Source organism: Cryptotermes secundus, unplaced genomic scaffold (genome assembly GCF_002891405.2).
Source record: "Cryptotermes secundus unplaced genomic scaffold, Csec_1.0 scaffold196, whole genome shotgun sequence".
NCBI classification, from domain to species: domain Eukaryota; kingdom Metazoa; phylum Arthropoda; class Insecta; order Blattodea; family Kalotermitidae; genus Cryptotermes; species Cryptotermes secundus.
The window spans coordinates 62132-84968 of record NW_019735556.1 but is presented as its reverse complement, the minus strand read 5'-3'; positions in this window follow the sequence as shown (position 1 = coordinate 84968).

The window sequence follows — 22837 nt, the reverse complement described above, 5'->3', positions numbered from 1 at the left end:
TGCTCTGATGAATATTTTGTGACTTACATGTTTGTTAAGCTTGAGGTACACACAGAAATGCATGTAGGTTTCCATATAAAGTATCTGTTATTGTTGTCTGATCTTTTACTTAAATCCAAATGGGTTGACAAATTGTAGTTGAATTCCCTAATATCAAACTTTATGCAAATCTGTTCAGCAGTTCTTGAATTGCATGCATACAGATGAATGAGCAGGGAATTTGTAGTATACTACTGATATTCCATGTTTCTGGATGACTGAAAAACCGTGGTTATTGTTAAATTCATAGCATTCAACATGTTAATTTTTCTCTATGCTTTTTTATATGAAGAATTTCAATTATGATAAATACTTAGCAATATACCACATGATACATGCAGAAATGTGTGTAGGTCTTTATGTAAAGTGGTCATTAAAATTGTCCACTCTAAGTGAAAACTGAAGTCATTTATCAGTTCTTCATAAAAATTATCTCAGATCGAATACTGTATTATGAAAATCTGACAAGTGATTCTTTGGTAGTTTCATATACACAGGCAGATAGCCCAAGTGAAATCAGATGATACTCCAGAACGTTGTGAACTGTCCTCAAGATACACTGATAAGCCACAGACCAAATAATCTTTGCATGGATAATCAGAAGTATACTGTAGATGCAGACACCAAAAAATACTTTTTAACTCTCGCCATCCCTGTGGCATGGCAACATGCATTTTCAACTTCTGCATAAATCTGGCCACTGCTGATGATATTTCATGTTATTGCAGTAGCCCATATGAATACCTACACACATTTAGAGCTTTCTACTTTGAGTTGCATATAGTTAGAAAGTTGTCTTTTTCATGAGAATTTAGGATGTGTAAGCTGTAACTGCTAGAAGTTTGATAGCCATGTCTCAGTGTTTGTAAAAGGAAATACTGATGATGCTTCCTACTTTATAGTAACTGTTATATAAATTTTCCTTGTGCAAGAGAAATGTTTGGCAGCTAGGATACTGGGTGATTGTACATGTATGATAGACTGTGAATGTCTTGACATTATATGAAGTATTATAATATAGGATACCATTACTATGAATCATGAACAGAGAAGAGTTAATGGTATCAATAATTGTGACATTCATATGATATGGAAAATCATAGTAATATTATTATACTCTTTGGGCATCTTGGAGAGATTTCCAGAAATGCTGATTCATTGTGTACGAAAATTAATACATGGAGGAACAAAGTAACATGAAAGTAGCATAAGGAATTATTGGGTGTACAACATGAACTTTTGGTGCATCCTGCTTCTGGTTTATATGATGTCTACTCATTCCTCTAACAAACAGATTTATGATTAAAGGAAAAATATTGAGAAGGTCCATCTAGAATGAATTTATATTTTATTTCAGGTAGCTTATTACAATATGAAGAAGTCTTGATAACACATTATGTTAAAGCAAAAGAAAGTTAGGCCAACAGACTACATTAAATTGATTCATGACGTTCTTTTTATATTTAATTCCAACTTATTTTCTCCAACCACCTTTGTTCTTTGGTCTGTACGGACTGTCATGTTGTTTTGTATTATCATGAAATTGAAGTGATGTGTATGAATTTTCATGAATTCTGTTTTTAAAATGGCTACTGATAAAATTTAAAGTAAAATCAGCATATGCTGCTTATGAGAATTTGGCTTTCTTTTGCCTTGACTTGAGGCAGTCCTTCTTAAGTATGAAGAATGCTTTGTACTATGACTCCAGAAGATAGCACACAGTCATAATGATTTTTTTATACAAATATTTCTATATAAATGTGTATATTGGTGCCTTGTACAAATGAAGTTAAAAATTTCTAAGGCAAAGATGAGTTTTTGTAAGATATATTATAATAATGAATATTTTTATATGTTCATCAGAGAGTTAAAACAAATGTCCTGGAAATAACAAAAAAAATGTATGTTAAAAGTAAAGATAATGAAACAAGCAGGTATTTAAATGGTGTTAGAAAGATGTTCACACAAAACTAGAGAGGACTCATAAAATAGTATAGTATATTAATGTGATGACGTGTTTTATATTGTAATGTAATGTGTTGTAAAATGTATATGTATAGGTATGCATTAGTTGAGCTAAAAAACCTTTCTTTTCATTGGCTGGATTTTGGACCTCATGTGTGCCTGTTACTATGTCAGTAAACATTTCCATTAACATGAGTATCACTGCTTTGAAATATGCATTACTGTAATGCCAGTTTTATTCTTCAGCTTTTTCAGTGAACACATTCCTTATTATCACTGGATAACAGTGGTCAGATATGCATTTTTCATCTCTACCCCTTTATGTTATGGCATAAATTTTATAACATTATATGGTTGTATGATACTGATGAGGAATTAATTATTACATATGTCTTTTTTTGTAGTTTGATAGGTCAGATATTTATTTACTTATACATCTTTAAAAGAGAGTTTTATTTATATTCCAGTATTTGCATTATTAAAATATACAAGTAAGATCTTATTAAAACAGGTAAACATTTGGAGAAATCAATTCATGGATGCCTTGATATTATGCATCAGTTTTAGATATGAAGATACCAGAAAAACACAATTTTGTCTTCATACTATGCCTTACATGTGCCAGTTTTTTTATGTTTGGTGTGGATATGAATTTTAAAGGATTCTGAAAATAACTGATATGTTACAGCATAAACTCCCCATTATCCAGGTTGTATNGTCTTCTGATATTTCCATTTTCTGTTTCAAAATAGAAACAACACATTTTCGCTTCAGTTTATATGTGGGATCCTTCGTAGGAGACATAGTGAATTGGTGGGTGACAGATTTTGGATGCTGAAAGGTGATTACAATATTGTACTATGGCATCCTGTTGCATATCACAAATATCACTGGTTAACTATCTTAATGCAACATGTCCTTCAGAAACTTACGTAAAAGTTTCTTATATGCACATTATGCATCTTTTAACCTTACTTGAGAGCTTTAGTATATTGCACTACATGTTTTGACTGACATTGATCATCATCAGGTATATAAAAATTGTTGGGGGAAACTGCTGTGGTACTGTTTTGTAATCTAATATTCGATGTGTTGCCCCATCTATGTTTTATGGTACTGGGTGTCTAGACTAAGAGTCATAGACACAGAACACAACTGGATGTCTAGACTACGAGTCATAGACACAACAGAACAGGAAGACACACCCAGCACCATAAAATACATGATTGCATAGACTGGACTACACATCAAATATTAGAATTAAAAAATGGAGGCACAGCAGTTTCCACCAAAAATTCTTAAATACCTGATGATAACCAATATCAGTCGAAACATGTAGTGCAGTATACTAGAGCTTTTAAATAAGATTAAAAGACATATTATATGCATGTAAGAAACTTTTAAATAAGTTTTAGAAGTTGCACATAAGATGGTGAACCAGTGACATTTGTGATTACAAGTTCAACTAACCACTACTGTGCTTGTTCATCGCTATGACTGTCATGGCTCATTCATGTGGAAGGATAACAGACCACACTGCTAGCAACTTCCAAAACCTGACAAAGGTATAAATGCAATATCTCTTTCCATATTGACAACTGCTTCAGGAATCAGTTTTAGTCTTCCCAGTAATTCACTTTTCATATAAAATTATCTTTTTAGAGTGTCAGAAGGAGCAAATCATTTGTAGATTACGTTACGTAACATATTTTATGCATGTATCGACTAAAGTACAGTCCATTGATAGTGGTTCACCTCTCATGTTTCATGTATGCTGTTATTCTGTCCAAGATAAGTATTCTTATACTGTTTGTATATTATTGTTCCTGGCTGGGTCACATACAAAAGATACAAGTTTCTAAACTTATGTATAGGAGGAGTTTTAAGTTAATTTGAATTATAAAACTAATTCTTGGTATGGGGGATTATAATCTAAGCAGACAACAGGCAGGGTCCAAAGCCAAGCAAATGTAGATAAACGAAATTTTGTTTTGTAAAGCTACATTTCACATCTTAACTATGGCAGGCTTTAAGGTATTTAGTATACTGGTGTGTCTACTTGGCAATGTAAAGTTTGATAAACAAAGAATTTAGTGAGAAGCTTTAATGGTATTAATTGTAAGGCAAAATGCATGAGTGCAATTTTCTTCTCCCCTCCCCCTTATACTCAGGCAAAGGGTTATGTATTTTTTGTACCACAGTAAACTACATGAATATATAATTGATGCTTTATTCGATGTGAAGTCTTTTTTTTTTTTATGAACAACTATAATGTGTAATTTAAGGTCTGTTGGTGTCTGTTTTAGAGTATGATTGTGTGCCAGATATGTGATGTTAGTGTTATATATGCCAACAGACTGTACATATTACTAGATTTACATGAAAGTATATGTTCTCAGTCACGATGTATGTTCATGATAAAGAAAGATAGAAGGAAGAAGAAAGCAAACCCATGAGAGATCATCATTACTGAAAGAACATTTACAGTTTTTATTAGCTTAAATTTCATTCTGTGGTTTTTAACAAGACATTTCATCTACTGCTGTAAAAATATCTGTGATTTAATATATTTGCTTCTGTTTATTGTATTTTTTCGGCAGTGTTTCCCATGGCCCATTCCGAGGCGACAAACTTTGTTTGCTCCTTTATTTAATAAACTGCACGTTTTTTAATTTACATATTGCTGTAAAATAGTGGTTATTTATTTACGATTTATTTAACTGTGCTGTATGTAGCATCAAATGGTAGCATTATTAATGAATGGTGAATTGGAAAGCATGTGGAAGGAAACATTCATGGCCTCTTTCAAAGTACTTTCCTGGAATTTTCCGGAGAAGCTTAGAAAAACCACAGAAATCCTCGGTGAGAGTATTCTGCTCTCTGACCAAGATCATGCATCTTAATGCACGTCACAAGTATGACCATGTGAGCCATCTTATTCAGCAAGGTGGTGCCACACAGATTTTTGGCTAAGAGGGCCCTATATTATGCTGGGGGTAGGTGGCAGCAGTTAGCTTGAGAAATCCTTAAATTCCTACAAAAGTCAATAATTGTTGCCTCATATTTTCATAGTCCAAACATTTGGTTATTTAAACATGCTTTCAGTTGTGCCAGCTTTACAGTTGTGTGTAGAAACAGCATGGAAAGGTTGCATGGTGTCACATTGAACTAAATTTTGGGATTGCAGAGTTTCTGGACTCATACATCATCTGGTATTTTAAACGAGAGAATGCTTCAGAAACTGGATCTGGTTTCATCATTAGGTGAAAGGAATGAGCGACATCTACTCTGTTGGGTCTGCTAGAAAAGAGTGAGTCGCAGTCACTGGTCCATTGATTGATGTTGGCTGCCTTCCATACTTTCACCCATGGAAACAGAACCAGTTTCTAAAAGGTTATGTTGTGTAGAATAGTAGAAAATGGACAATGTCAGAAACCTCAGTAATCTCAAGAGTTGTACACCATCATCAGAACCCTTTACAATGGATGTCAACTGAATTTTTTTCTGTATTGACATACAGTATACCCTTGATATAAAACAGCTGTTGGGAGACAGCTTCAGTATCTACATCATAGGTAAAATTGATATTGTTATATTTTAGCGTTCTGTTGCACTGATTTAAGTCCATGATTTATTTCAACCGTCTTCCAGTGCATACACTCATCTATCTCACTCCTCTCTCTCGCACTACATGTTTCGGCACAAAAGTGCCATCTTCAGGTGCTTATTTGATTTATGATAAACTAGTTCACTGCATGCCTTACCGTCTTCATATTAAAATAACTAAAATATATATTTATCATATATATTGATAAATATTAAAAATATTAAAATTAATCAGGATTTTTTATCCCTACATCGTATCTCACTACGACAGAACAGGATAGGTGTGACTCGCATAGTGAGATACGACATAGGGATGAAAAATCCTGAACAATTTTAATATTTTTAATATTTATCAATATATATGATAAATATATATTTTAGTTATTTTAATATGAAGACGGCAAGGCATGCAGTGAACTAGTTTATCGTAAATCGAATAAGCACCTGAAGATGGCACTTTTGTGCTGAAACATGTAGTGCGAGAGAGGAGTGAGATAGATGAGTGTATGCACTGGAAGACGGTTGAAATAAATCATGAAATTGATATTATCTAATTTCAAAGTCCCTGATGCCATGTAAACAGTATTTATGCAGTGATTAAAATACGCACATGAAATTTAAGGTACATTTCAGGCTGTGGTCTATTAGGTAAAAGGGGTGCTCATATTTTTCTGATTAAAAAATAATTGCAAGATCAGAGAAATCAGAAATGTACGGCATGTTTGGAGTGAACTATGGACTTTATTCTCTGTGCTTCTAAACTGCAGGAAGGAATTTTGCACTACAGTCATAAACTGTACTAAAACATTTCATCGAACTTTGTGCTGTGTAAAATATATAGTGACATGACTACTGGGGGATGTGATCAAAGCCACAGAATATCTGAAGCTGCAATATAATGAGGATGTACTGTATTGCCCTTTTTTACAAGTTTTAAAGCTTGCAAGGAAAGTTTATCTTCTGTGCAAGAAAATGATCCATTGTAGAAACATGCAGAACTTCCTGACTTCATTTCTAAATATTTTAAAATAAGACTTGATTCAAGAAATCCTCACTGCTGTTTCTACTAAGTGTGTGATGTCTAAATTGTATGGCTGCCAGTTCATTAATACCTTGTAATTTATTATCCATTTACCTTTAACCTCATTGATTAGTATGCTAATCATTTCTTACAAACATATGTTACAGAATACAGTAACTGAATTTTTAAGCTTTGCTGTATGTCAGGTGGTTATTCACTGACCTCTCATCACAGAGGCCCAAAGTAGTCCATGCTGGGCATATGGTGGACAAAGTGTCACCGAGTCAGGTTTTTCTCCAATAATTTAATTTTCCCCAGCCATTTATCATTCAATCAGAGCCCTATTCTCATCTGTCATCTGGGGTTGGCCTATTATTTTTTTATTGCTAGTGGGGTGGGACTAAGTCCCTTGTACTGTGGCCACTTCTGGCCTATTGTACCAGCCCCAGATGATAGGTGAGGGTGATTGTGGAGCAATTGATGGAATCAAGATTGGCAGGGGAAACCGAAGTACTCGGAGAAAACCTGCCCCAGCGCCACTTTGTCCACCACAAATCCCACTTGACCAGACCCGGGATCGAACCCAGGCCGCTGGGGTGGGAAGCCAGCGACTAATCGCTTGATCTATGGCGCGGCCTGGGGTTGGTCTAAGTACCAAAGGAATCAGTCGCTTTTTCACCACAAGAATAATAATTGAATTTTGTCTGCTGTGTAAATAACCTACACAGTGAGACTGATTCACAGGAACTTAGGTGCTAAGATAACTTGGGATTAAAAATTTAGTTTCAGTGTTCATAGCATCATACTTCATTAGTCATCAGTGACATCAGACATAAGTAGCATGATAAGTTTTGCATTTTAGGACAGTTCTCACAAATTCACAGATCTTGATTGTCAAGAAAATGCAAGATGTGATTAAAAGACTGGTTAATCATATGTGTTTCTTGTGATGATAATATCAGTTCCATTGTGCTTTTGCTTTTTAATCAGGGTGTCTCACACTTTTGCAAGCCAAATGAAACAGAAATCACCATTCATATACTGTGGACTATCATGAATTTTATAAACATTTATTCACTTCAGCAGCTACAACAGATTGCATACTGATGTGTAGAACGGTGGTTGGTTTCTTGACACCTACACATTGGGTTTGAATGTGAGGTACTAAATTTGGTAGAAAATGTTTACATTATATAATCTGTCAAAATGATAAGTTTGCTTCAGATACATTCCCTTCTAGCAAGATTAAAATCTAGTTAAATGCTGTCACTAGACGAATCAAAATTATATTTATGGCAGTTTTTTAAAACAAGCTAAGAAACTAGATCGTCAGAAGTGTTAATAAACTGACATTAAGTTTCATTCCTTCACATAAATAATGCAGAGCATGTGTATAATCACTACAGGATGTATTTTCTCCATTAGGTTCTCAGAAAATACTTTACACGGAATAGATATCTGCCTTGGAAGTTGCAAATTAATTCTGAAAATACTAGGGTAAATTGCACAAATGTTAACACACAGTACTGTGCTGAAATTTTGTTGGAACTTGATCAGTGTTCATTCTAATGGATATTCTCCATTTCTGACTTCAGATTTTGAGTGAAAACATTTTGAGACAGAGAGTCAGTTATTAAATTCGCTGTGTTATCAGTAATTTTTCTGTTTTAAATTCAATTTTTGTGGTGTTGAGCAGTTTCAGAGTATAATTTTAGGGCAGGTGTGGGAAGAGTTTATGTTTAAACAGTGCTAAATAACTTAACAGATCTGTTCCCCAAGTAATATGAAAAGTAAAATAGTAAATATTGTTATACAGAAAAGAATTGACAAAGAGCTATGTAAAGTGAAGTAAAGGTATCCCTGTAACAGGTCGTGGAGGCCTATAGGGTTATGAGATATTGAGGTTCCCACATTTTCTAGACAATTGGCTCAGATGGCAGCAAGGTTGTTAGCCTTAAGTGCCAGCTGCCCTTTACCCCCAAGAACATTTCAAGAATATTCCTGGTACTCATTTCTGTTAGAACCTGAGTCGACCCCAAGGCCATAGTGCGGCTGGAAGGATTAGGTCAATTGAAAAATCCAATGACTTCATCAGGACTTGAAACCATGACCTTCCGGCTTGTAGCATAGTGCCTCAACCTACTATGCTATGGAGTGCCCCACAGGGAGCTACGTAATACCTATTTATGTTTCTCTTGATTTATTTGTTGTTTATTTAATGAAACTGGCAATACATAGCATTGGACAGTAAGATGATAGAATAATGAATTGGAAAGCATGTGGAAGGAAGCTGTGGCCTAACTTGTACTATTTTAGAATTTTCTTGGTAGAACCCCAGTCAGGATAGTTGGTCTCCAGATTTCAAGCAGGGACCTCCTACACAGAAAGCAGGATTTCTACCCCCTCGACTGCAACATTCGAGTGAAAATGTATAATAAAACTTGGTTAATATCCCTCCAAAATTATGGTTTATGAGGTTAATAAACAAGTGGATTTCTTGACTTCATATCCTCTTTCCATAAATCTCACAAATATCTTCTAGACTTCAGATGGTCATCTTGAATCATCTGCCCAGCCCAGGTGTGTGTAAAATTTGTAACTGGAGAGCCAAATAAGGGGCTGCAAATGATTTGTTGGGCTGGAAACAGTTCATCATGGTATTTTTAATTGTTTTTAATAAGTATAATGAATGTTTACTGCTGCAAAATCACCAAAAATAAACTTCTTACATTCGTGTGGAAAATATGTTGCCACAGCATTTGAGAAATTTAAAGAATATGGCATGCAGGCTACAGTTTCCATACCTCTGCCCTAGTGTCAATAAATGTAAAATTACTTTTTTAATTCTTAATTGTCCATGTTTCCCCTCTACCTGTAATCTTTTGCTCTCTGAGGCTATTTATAAAATAATGTTTAAAGTACATTATTTCAAGGGTCAACACTTCTTTTTTCCTCGTTCTGCTATAAGCAATGACCATAGATTCTTTGTATGTGTAATATCGGACTTTCTTGGGATGGAATTTTCTTGGGCAGTCAACTGTGCTAGTGTTTCAGTCATCAGGGATTGATGATGGAGGCAAAAACAGCCTCCAAAATAAATGCCAACTCCGTTCTTGAACAGGTGATCACCTGAGAAGTCTGCATCACGAAGTACATCTTCTAAACAGTTCTCTTAAATATTATGTTAGTAAAAGAAACATGCTATTTCGGAAATTGAGTTTGTGCACATGGGAATCACAGCTTTAGTGTATTTATCCATTTTCAGCCTAAATTTCAGTATGTGGAAGCTTATTCTAGTTACAGTAGGGTCATAATTTTTTACACAAACTGGAATAAATTGTATGTTATATGAAAATACTGACTTTTTTTAGTAAAAGAAGTTTTCAAGATGGGCTCTGCGACAGAGTTGTGAAATTCATAATGTCCGTGGTTACTTCTTATGTTGTTATATTATCATTTGTATTTTTTTTTGTGTGTGTGTATTCACTAGTACAACAAGGTATGCTGCATAAGAGACATATTTTTGAAATGATTATTTTCCATCTAGCTTTTTAACATTGCTTGTGAATGACAGGTAAAACTTTTCAATTCAGTGTATTCTAAAACGTTTTCTGTCTATAAACCACTGATGTACAAGATCAAGCATATCACCTGTGATATGATACTGTAATATAAAAAATTCTTAAAGGGTCTATGGGGAATTTCCCAGTATTCTGTGGGTTACATATGAAGTAATTTGACAACTGAAAGTATTACAAAATGAGAAACTTTGTGACCTGTATATGTCACCTTGTATTACTAGGATAATGAAATCAAGGAGAGTGAAATGGTCTGGACATGTAGACCAGATAAGGAATACAGTTGCTTATATAATTTTAGTGGGGAAACAGATTTGCTTGAAAATTTTCACTTTGAAGATTTAGTTAATGAGAAGTGGGTGGGGGTTAAGTGTCAGCCATGTTCACCTTTCAAGTTGTACAGTAGTTAACTGTACATAGGTAATTACCTAGGTATCACTCAGATTAAATAAAATGAGAAGGAAACTTTGATTGACAGGAAGACTAAGTTTATTATATTAGCTTATACTATGGGAAATTGGCCCCATTAAACTCTGTGATGAGCACAGGTTTTCATATTTTTTTTATTGCTAGTGGGGTTAGACTAAGTCCCTTGTACTGGAGCCACTTCTGGCCTATTGTACCAGCACCAAATTATAGGCGAGGGTGATTGTGGGGTAATTGGTGGAATGAAGATTGGCAGGGGAAACCGAAGTACTCTGAGAAAACCTGCCCTAGCGCCACTTTCTCCACCACAAATCCCACTTGACCAGACCCGGGATCGAACCCGGGCCGCCGCGGTGGGAAGCCAGCGAAAAACCACTTGAGCTATGGCGTGGCCCTTGGTTTTCATATATGTTAGATCTATAGCATGTGTGTTTCCAAATATACACCTTGGAGAATAAGTTTCCCAGTTTGAAACTACATTCAGATCTACTTTAAAAGGAATAATTTAAGCACAAAATGATTAAAATAATTAATTTTATACCCTGCTGTAACAGAATATTTTTGGTTATTATTTATCAGTGGGTTTGTACCTCTTTGATGAAACACTTCCATAATTTGTATCCAATGAGCCTCATGTCTGGTATGAATAAATCAGTGATGTCCAGGTACAAAATAAAGTTGAATTATCTTCCTTTGAAGGTAGTTTAAGATTCTAATAGTATTAAAGCCGAAAGTTCAGAGAAATATGTATTGTAAATGATTATAAAATATTATCTGCAAAGCTTAATTTAAAATTATTTTAAAACATGGAGAAATCAGATTAATCTTCGTGATCTAGTGCAATCAGTAAACATGTCTTGACTTGTTAAATGTATGATGTGTCAAATAGAATAAATTAATATAAGTATTTACCAAATAATTATATTTACAACACAGAAGATCAATAGCATCATGTAATTATGTCAGCTGTGACAATCCCAAAAAAAATAACAAAAACCAAAAAGAAATGAAAGAAGGTGTAGCTTTTTTTAATTCCATAATTTTAGTGTTTCAGTAACTGAACTGTGAAACAGCTATTTATGACATGTATATTATATTTCTTGCAAAAACTCCAAAATTATGAAAAGTGATTTAATTATTATTACGAGATGAAACTGTGGTATGACCTTCATTTTGTGAAATTTGTATCAAATAAATATAATATATCAAAGCACTGGAAAACAGACCAAACTTTTATTTAGAGATATGTCTTCTGGAGTATAACACCATGTAGTCTAGTGAAAGCCATCTGAAATTTTTGAGAAACATATCACTTCCATTTTCAGGGTTTAAGAGTTTACCAAGCAAGAAACTAGCAAGAAGCAAGTGCTGGTTTCTTACTTGGCCTACTCTTCAATCCTGAAGATGGAGGCGATATGTCCCTCCAAAACGTCCATTGACTTTCACTGGACTACACCGCGTTATATCCCAGAAAACAGAATTCCTCATAACCGCTGCTCTGAGAACCTGAGATCTTACATAAACTTTTATTTATGTTAGCTATTGTCAGAGGTGTATATGGGGATAATTTGAACAAATAAGGTGTGAAACCAGCAAACATTGCAGGATAAAAAGGGCGAATATCCGAAAGACAAAACTGATGAGCTTGCAATGAGCAGTACGAACAAGAATATTAGAGACTTCTATAGAGTAATAAATGGAGATGACGTGACAGGAGGTTGGAGAAAACTGCATAATGAGGAGTTTCATAACTTGTACTCTTCTCCAAGTATAATTATAATGATGAAATCAAGGAGGATTAGATGGGCGGGGCATGTAGCACGAATGGGGACGGTTCGTAATGCATATAGGATATTGGTGGGGAAAGCCAGAAGGAAAGAGAGCACTAGGAAGACCAAGGCGTAGGTGGGTGGACAATATTAAAATTGATATTAGAGAGATAGGATGGGATGGTATGAACTGGATCGATCTGGCTCAGGATAAGGACTAGTGGAGGGCTCTTCTGGACACGATAATGGACCTTCGGGTTCCATAAAATGCTGGGAAATTCTTGAGTAGCTGCAAAATTGACGACTTCTCAAGAAAGTCTCAGCTCCATGATTCAGTGAGTGTCAGAGATGTGGTTAACATTAAGACTTCGCGACGTTTCGGAAGTTGGATTTACTCGCATCTACATGTGATTCGTTGTCATAAAATTTATTTCACAATGATTAGTTACACCTGGGATCGTGCCCGGAACTGAACGTGAAGTCTAGAAACAGAAACGTAGCCAGTTCTTTCTTTCCAATGTCTACGTGAATGTATTTCAGCGAAATCAGTTGAATTGGTTTAAGAGTCTGACAAGCTTATTACGGGGTTTCTATAAATCTGGAATCATTCAATGGAGAGGTTTTGAGACAGAAGTTGAAAAGTATGCTCATTATGACCAATATTCGTGCTGACGTAAATATGGAACGACTTTTTACAGTCCAAGAAAATTTTTTTTATTCTTGTGATGTTATTTCACTGCTTACAGCCAGATTTCGGTCATGACGGTGCTATTACTTATGGGAAATCCTGCACTTAGAATTCAGATTTCATAGTTAATATGCTGAGTGTAAACCGCTTGAATTTCTTTGATGTAATTTCATCGCTTGTAGCCACAATTCAGTCTTGAAGATATTATTCCAGAATTGTGGGATATTCTGTACGTAGAATTAGAACTTAATCTAATCTTTCGCATATTGTAACAGCGTGAGGCTAATGGGCCCCATATAAATATGTATAACAAATGTTTCCAGACAGCTCTTAGAATTTCAACGGTTTTCGTATACTGGACTCAACCAGCTTTCATCTCGTTCTTGGAAGTGACCTGTTACATAATACCGAAATTGGAACGGTGACGTAACGATATTGAGAAAAATATTACATAAAGTTCAGACACTCCGGGCATGGTTCACACTCACGACAGTGCGAGCCCAGAACCATGGCAGAAATTAAGTCAACATGCACCATCCAACCACAAGTTCTTATTGTAACCCAATTATACATCAAATTTATTGTTCTTAAAAAGGTATAAATGTATAGTCCCTGCGCTTAAGCACAACGCCGTTGGGGTACATAAAGGAGTGGAAGTAAGACTCCATTCATTCTAGTCATCGACACTGGATGAAAGAGAAGGTCAGTTTGACCTCTTGGTATGCTCTGGACAAGAAGTTATGTGGTCTCCTGAGCCTATTTGGCGATTAACTTTCCGGGAATTGAACATGTTCGCCTACTCTGCTATCCATGATCCTTACTGTATTCGAGATTAATCATTAAAGTAACTTCTTTGTGGATCAATTTCTGTGATAGCCTCAACTGCTGATTCCTCTGTTTGCATGTTATGAGGAAAGAAACACTATGTCTTAATGAGGGCAGCTTAACAAAGGGAGGAAAACTCATTAAAATGAATTAATCATCCAGGTTATGAATTTGGCGAGAGGCCATAAACATCTTTCACTCATCGGCTTCAACGAACAAATAAATTTTTCTTGGCCCACCTTTGTCTATCGACGTGTGTGGTGTATTTGTTGGTCAGGACAAACGCCTGCATATTAGTGAATACGCACAACGGCAGTGACGAAGAAGTTGCCGGCCGATCACGGCTTCAGTAGAATATACCAAATGTCTGGTCCCTTTACAACAGTGATTATTTCTGCATAAAAACGCTGGTTATATTTGTCCTCCTCCTCCTATGGAGCAAGGCTATAACCTCAGGTCTCAAGGCAGGTCTCTTTCAATTCAGAATTAATAATAATAATAATAAACAATATGAGATCTTTAACGTGCAATCAGTCGCTAGAAAGGACTGCTGCATTAAGATACAACCGTGAAAAGAGTACCTGGGGGTAAAGGGCGGCAGCGGCGCGTAAGGCTGAAAACCTCACAGCCATCTGCAAGCCGATTGTCTAGGAAATGTGGGAGCCTCCACATCTGACAACCCAATGGGGCTCCACGGCCTGTTACAGGGATAGCTTTATTATATTGCATAGAGCGGGAAGTTATTTTCTTGCATTATTTTAGTCTAATGAACAATTACCGATTTTAATAAAAAAACATAGATATTGCCACGTGTCCGGGGTTTGCGTGACTAATAAGACGGGTTTTGGATCCGATGATCGAATTTATTGAGCCTTTATACAACTGGTTGCAACAGTTCAAAAATCGGTGTCATCTTCTTCCGACTGAATATTCCACCGGAAATATTCTATTTCCAACTTGAACTGTCAGTTATTGTTGACTTCTCGTTATACAGCCTTGGGTCGGACCACAGCACAGAAAACACATCCGTTGCCCAGCAATGGATATATGCGAACCCACACAGAAAAACAACTCTTGCAACTCCTGTTTTATTGTTGCGTTCGTGTACTGCTGGCTTGTTTACCGACTCATTCCCTAGCAATGGCTCTAGATGCCACAATATTAAAAATGTCCGTATTTAATAATGTTACGAACAATTAATATATTGATGAATTCCATCTTCTGGGATATGGCGCGTGTAGATCTTGTTTGAACTGACATTTCAGAGGAACGTATCGCTTCCATCTTCAGGGTAGAAAAATCCGCGAGCCACGAAGCAGTGTGAGCAGGCAGGATTCTTCATAGTCACCACCGTGAAAACCTCAGATCTTACAATTAATATGAGTATAAACAGTATAAACAAAGCAAATTACATGGGTAGGACATGTAACACGCACAGGGAGATGAACAATACAAACAAAATTAGAGTTAGAAAACCTGAATGGAAGAGGCTGTTCCAGAGACATAGATGCAATGGGAATATAACATTGGCATGGATCCTAATGTTTTGGGGTTTAACGGTGATAACTGGTTGAATTTTCAGATCCATTAAAGGGCGGGAGCATTCCTTAAACACCTGAATGACTATAAGCATCTGAAAGAGATATTAGAGAAATATGCTGCAGTGGCTGTGGACAATGTATATGGCTTTATGTTACGTTGCAGTTACATTTATGTGATATGTGCACAAACTGTCAAATTCAGATCAATGACTTGTACCAGAAAACTGGGAAAAAAATTCTGAAGCCGAAATATGTCGAGAAAGAGGACAAGAAGAAGACAATGATCATAATGAAGAAGGGAATATATACGAAGAAAAGAGCGAAGAGGGAGAGCAGCCTGAGGGTCCTCCGTATTTTTATTTTCGATTCCAGAAGAGATACGCTCACTTAATCTTCATTTGTAGTCAACTTCGACGCCAAAATAAAAATAAAATTTAACCGACAGTTTAGAAACTGGATGTTTATAAACAAAGTACAACCTTAATTAAATGGAACGAGTGTTTTCTTAGATAAACGTTGCTGATCCTGGCATTACTGGGTGAAAACTGGCGTAAAACTAGCTAAAATACGTGAAAATTCTCTTAATGCGAAAACGATTATCAATACTGGACTTGAAGGTTTATTGTCGTCTGTTCCTATATGTTTGTCCCTATTGTGCTTCCTGTAACTTATTTGAGATGGAACGACCATGTCACAAAATAAGAAACGAGCTACCGGAAAATTAATATATATGTACTGCAACAGATTTGATCAACTCGTTGCCAGGCAGCGGCTCTGTAAACACGGTCCAACATGCAACAATAGATGGGGCTGTGTTTTCTATGTCGTCCGCTCCGAGCAGCGGTAGAACAACGGGGTTATGCAACACGTTTCTAAGCAACTGCTCTGTAAACACATTTCAGCTTATTGGACCGTGCTATGAAAGCGGTGACATCATCAATAATAGAGACGGTGCTTTCCGTGGGGTCTGTGCGGAGTGCTTATAAGATAAGGGAGTCACAGAATTCGTTCAGGGCTGTTATGAGTTAGTCGTAAGGTGGAGGAGTTAGTCCAGAAGAATTTTAATTCCGAGGTTCCAGAGTGACTGAAGACGAAATAACAAACATCATATTGATTTGAAGTTCTAATTTCTGTGTTCAATTCCGTTGCTAGGTGACGATTAGTGGAAAATAAGAATCCTATTGAGTGTGCAACGGTGGGCTGGAAAGTGTGTAAATCAACTGCAATTAAGATAAATTGTAACCGAAGTGCTAAAATATCCAATCATCCGAAGTAAACCCGTTATTTTAGTCACGTGTACCACCCCACACGTGTCCCTGCCTAGAGAGAGAGAGAGAGAGAGAGAGAGAGGCTGTCAGCATCTCAGAACTGAAGTCTCGAATTGAATGAAGAAAATTGGAAGAACTTGGAAGGGGCTATCTTGGCGAGATGGAGGTACTATCCGGCATTTGCCTGGAAGGGCTGAAGAAAAAGACGGAGGTCATCAGTCGGGATAACCGGTGCCCCAGCCAAGATTCGAAACCAGCTCCTTCAAAGTAAAGGTCATAAATGTTGAGAGAATCCCTGTGATTCTGGTCATACAAAAGTTGGCTGCAGTCTGTGCACCATGAACAAAAGCAAGTGCCATTGTTGACTATTGGAGGGATGAAGTTCAAGTAAATAGCATTTACATGCATCACAAACGGTTTCGTCTCCACTGCAATGACCGGCTAGCTAATGCTGTTTACTTGAGCACCATCTGTTTATTCTGATAATAATATGAAAAACACAAACAAGAGTTTGGGCAAAATACATAATTTTCTTGATGTTAAAGGGTATGGTAACAATTGGGGTTTAGTTAAACTGAGACCTGCTTTCAAGGATAAAATATTTATTTCTCTAGGAATTCCATTTTAAACAGATATAATTGAAAAACACAAACAAGAGTTTGGGCAAAATACATAATTTTCTTGATGTTAAAGGGTATGGTAACAATTGGGGTTTAGTTAAACTGAGACCTGCTTTCAAGGATAAAATATTTATTTCTCTAGGAATTCCATTTTAAACAGATATCATTGTGGCAACAGTTGACACCACCTTCATATTTTGAACTGACTGTACTAAACATGTCCTCTGCAGGAAATGCAGCGTTGAGTTCATTGGGTCCATACGTGCCTGCTTGGACAAAGCCTAACCATTTACATGCTACAGCTCGTTAAACCATAACTGTCTGTAATTAAATGTATTAATGAGAACATTGTACACATGTCCCTGCAACAGAGGGTACAAAGAGACGATCTGGAGTAACTGTTGAAAATGTGATGTAATTCCTTTCGCACTTCAAGAACATCTTGTTATGTTAGTTTAATTTAAGTGGCCTTGATGTTGTAAATGACAACCTCAGAGCTTTTCTTTTGCAGACTCTAGTTTCTTGAGCGTTTTATGTAGGATATGCACAAAATGATAAATAATCGCAAAGCCGTGCGTGTCCACAAGTGTTATCTCCGTAAATATTCAGTAACTATAATAGTGTTTAATACTGTCAATTTTTTTATTTTTCTTTCTCTTCGCTCCCACTTTTGAGCACAGGGCTGACTTCTCAGTTTCCTTGATCAATCTCACAGGCGGTAGGACTCCTTGGACGGGTGATTAGCCTGTCGCAAGGCCTCTACCTAAACACAGAATAAACGCATACACACATGCCTTGTGTGGGATTCGAATCCACGATCCCGGCTTCCGAAGGAGCGTAGACAGTACATGCATTAGACCGCTCGGCTACCGTGATCGGCGGCGATTTATATATATTTTTTCTTTGGCACTACAGCCCCAGTGGGCCTAGGCCTACCTCCATGAACTTCTCCGTTCACTTCGGTTTTTCTAGATCTTACACATGCGGTAGGACTCCTTGGGCGGGTGATCAGGCCGTCGCAAGGCCTATACCTGCACACAAACACAGAAAAATGCATACACACCCCAAACATTCATGCCTTGTGTGGGATTCGAACCCACGATCCCGGCTTCCGAGGGAGCGAAGACAGTACATGCCTTAGACCGCTCAGCTACCGTGACCGGCGGCGATTTATATTAGGGGTCATTAAATACTGTAGGTCCAATACAATTCTTACTACGCATGCAGCTCTGCTGCAAATGTGGGGACACTAAATTAGTTGGTGCCCCGGCCGAAATTCAAACTTTGTCCCTATGGACAAAATTCACACCCTCTACTCCTTTAACTTCCTCTGTGGGGGAGGGGGGATACTCTCATTCTGTATGAAAATTTATAGGTCGAAAGTATATTTGGCCGAACCCAGCTTCGTCAACTTAGTCCCAACATAGAAATGGCAGCTGCTACATTCTTCGTGTCGTCAGTAAAATATATGAAAAAGCTGTGCTCGGCAAAACATAATATGCATTTAGTTACAAGTTAAAAAAGTGTAAAAATAAAGGCCAATTAATCTCACAGAAATCATTTCATATTTCTTGCTTCAAAGAGTGTCACTACCTCTCCTTCCTCATTTCCTCCACAGTTCTTATTTATTTATTTATTTATTTGTGGTTTATTAAACGTCGCTGCAAATAAGTCAGGTTTCACAGTACTGAATGGGAGGATGAGTAGTGAATGATGAACTGGAATTTGTGCCATAGGACGTGGTTATAGCCTAATTTGAGATACTATCCTGGTATTTGCACGGAGGGACTGTGGTAAAGCACGTAAACCTCACTTGGAATAGTCAATGTAAAATCTGAGATTCGAAATGGGAACGTCTCGCAAATAAATCAGAACCATTATGGCTTGGGCCAATTTCCTTTGTCTCACCGTTCCGTCTTTACTTCTGTCACGCGCAGGAGGAAACTCTCCCTAACAGACATTTATTATTTCTTGTGATGGGGTGAGACAGAACATTTGGTACGTCGCCCACAAATTGGCCTACTGTACCAGCCCCCGATAGATGGTGATGAATGTGGAACAGTCGCTGCAATGAGAATTGGCGAGGGAAATCGAAACATTGGGAGAAAACCTGCCGTAGTGCCAGTTTTTCCACGGCAAACACCACATGACCTGAGCCGGGATTGAAACCTGGCCGCTGAGGTGAGAAGCCAGCAACGAAACACCTCAACTATGGTACGGCCGAGAGACCACCTAAGTATAAGCGTCTACATACAAGATGCTCGTTGAGGAAGTTGGGTGCACTTGCCATTTGTGTATTTACTCCTACAGCCTCCCGCCATGAACTAAAGGCAGTAGGATATTCTTTCTTGGACAAGAGCAATACTTTATTAATTATTTTAGCCGCTGTCTTGTGGTACTACATTATCTTTATATAGATCTCACTGTCACAGTAAGCAGACAAGGTAATTTCGAATCGACAATTGGAAACCAAAGACTAATAAAGCTAATAACGGTAATGGATTTCGACTGCCGGTCACGGTAGCTGAGCGGTCTAAGGCATGTACTGTCTTCGCTCGCTCGGAAGCCGGGATCGTGGGTTCGAATCCCACTCAGGGCATGGATGTTTGTGTGCGTTTTTCTGTGTTTGTCTACAGGTATAGGCCTTGCGACGAGCTGATCACCTGCCCAAGGAGTCCTACCGTATGTGTAAGATCTAGAAAAACCAAAGTGAACGGAGTTCATGGAGGTAGGCCTAGGCCCACTGGGGCTGTAGTGCCAAGGAAAAAAAATGGATTTCGACTATTCTTCTCCAAGTATAATTAGAATTATCAAGTCAAGGAGGATGAGGTGGTCAGGGCATGTAGCACGAATGGGGAGACGAGGAGTGCGTATATGATATTGGTGGGAAAGCCAGAAGGAAAGAGACCACAGGGAAGACCAAGGCTTAGGTGGGTGGACATTATTAGAATGGATCTTAGAGATATAGGATGGGATGGTATGGATTGGATAGATCTGGCTCAGGATAGGGACCAGTGGAGGGCTCTTGTGAACACGGTAATAAACCTTCGGGTTCCATAAAATTCTGTGAAATTCTTGAGTAGCTGCAGAATTGGCGGAACCTCCAGAAGGGCTCAGCACCATGAGTAAGTAAGTGAGTAAATAAATTGATTTCAACTAGATTTTTCCATATTACTCGTATAAAATCAAGTGTCAAGAATACATTGTTTCAATGCAGCAACATTCGTAAATAAATAGACTTTTGATGGAAAGATACAGTCAAATTGATCATATCTAGACGGATAGGAACCGGATTTCAAGCATTCTCATATAAGATTCTTTATATCTAGTTTTTCAAGATGAGACGACTGCTATGCTGATCACTATCTGTTAGATGCGCAACGCGGGGAGAGACGATCACTAAGAAAACGAGCAATGTAAAGGTTAAACACGGAAATATTCAATGTAAAAAAGCTAAAATATGTGAAAAGTAAGGCAGTATACAGTTAAAATCTGAAACAGGTTTACAGCTTTGCAAAATTTAGATCATACTGTGGACATCAATAGCTGTCCCCAAAGTTTTAGAAAAAATATAAAAATTCCAACCAAAGAGAGTCACTTTTAATGTATAAGATATACTTACAATGTCTTAATAACATTTTATAATATTTAATAACCTTTTAAAGTACTAAAGTTATACTTTTAGTGAAAAAAAAAATTAGATGTCTTTTATATCATTGTTGCATTATTGAAGGTGTAAGTAAAAGTAAAAAAGTAAATCTATGCCTGTACCAGGCCGTGAAGGTCCATAGGGTTGTGAGACGTTGAGGGTCTCACATTATCTAGACAATCGGCTCAAAGATGGCGGTAAAATTGTCAGCCTTACGCGCCGGCCGCGCTTTACTCCCCAGGAAAATTATTTAGTTAATTCCTGGTACTCATTTCCGTTAGAGGCTGAGTGAACCCCAGGGCTATAGTGCGGCTGGAAGCATTAGTTCAATTGAAAAAAAAATCCAATTACCTCATCGGGACTTGAACCCGCGACCTTCCAGCTGTACTTGAATAACAAAGAAGAGAGTTTTATCATTAGCCAGAGTTTCACGGAGAACATTCAGAAATAAGAGATCAAAGAAAATAAATTAAATTGCAAAGAGTACAATATCCGAGCTAATGAACGGTGATAATTATAACAATGTAAGATATGAAGCTGGTGAACATTTCATGAAAAAAGTAAAATGAGGGCATATCCGACGAACAAAATTCACGTGCTTGAAGTGAGCAATAACACTAAGGATATGAGAGACTTGTATAAAGGCAATCACCTAACCTAGAACTAACGGACTGATATTAGACTTCCGTGTTGATTTCGAAGAGTGCTATCTTCCGCGACATATATTTTTTTTTTATTCGGTTAGTGGGTGGTGGAGTCCAACTGGTTCCACTCGGTACGGCGGCCACTCATTGACCTATTGTACTTGCCCCGGGTGATTATGATGATGTAGAATTTGGTGGAATGAAGATTGGCAGGGGAAACAGAAGTACTCGGAGAAAATGCCCACCGCGCCACTTTGTCCACCACAAATTCCACTTGACAAGACCCGGACTAGAACCCTGGCCGCCCTGGTGGGAAGCCAGCGACCAACCGCTTGAGCTATGGCGCGGCCTTTCTGCGACATAACGCCGTGTAGTCCGTTGAAAGTCACTAAATCGCCCCGGTCTTTATTGTTTAAGAATAAGCCGCATAAGAAACCAGTGTGAAAGCGGGTGGCTACTGCGCGACCTTATGTCCCAGACTACAATACTCTGCATTATCACCCGTGTAAGAGCCTCAAATCCTATACAATATTTATTCAGTTCTTGGGTATATGCACTGCGTGGTTTTAGGCTTTGTTTCCGAGGTTTCGAAGGTACATGTTGCACAGTGTAGATATGGCCAATTTTGGAGGATTTCTGGAGCAGATTTTATCTACATCTTAAGTTTGACCATGAAGTCTTGCATCTACTCCAAAACGTCAGGATCAATTCCCACATCCACACGGTGCAAATACATAAGAGAAGTACATACAACTGAGAGGTTATTACCTCAGCCTAGGCTTTCTGTTTGAAAGTGTTATTGAAGAGTTATCGGCAAATACAGCAGAACTGATTCAAGCAGAAGTGAAACTTTCGATACAGTGGTTTATAAAATCACAAACTCTATATGGAGCAGAAATGAAGAGCCTCACCGGTTGAAGGAATCTATTGTTGTACCTGCCGGTTACGGTAGCCGAGCGGTCTAAGGCATTCACTGTCTTTGCTCGCTCGGAAGCCGGGATCGTGGGTTCGAATCCCACTCAGGGCATGGATGTTTGTGTGCGTGTTTCTGTGTTTGTGTGCAGGTAGAGGCCTTGCGACGAGCTGATCACTCGCCCAAGGAGTCCTACCGTATGTGTAAGATCTAGTAAACCGAAGTGAAACGGAGAGTTTCATGGAGATAGGCCTAGGCCCAAATTGGGGCTGTAGCGCCACAGGG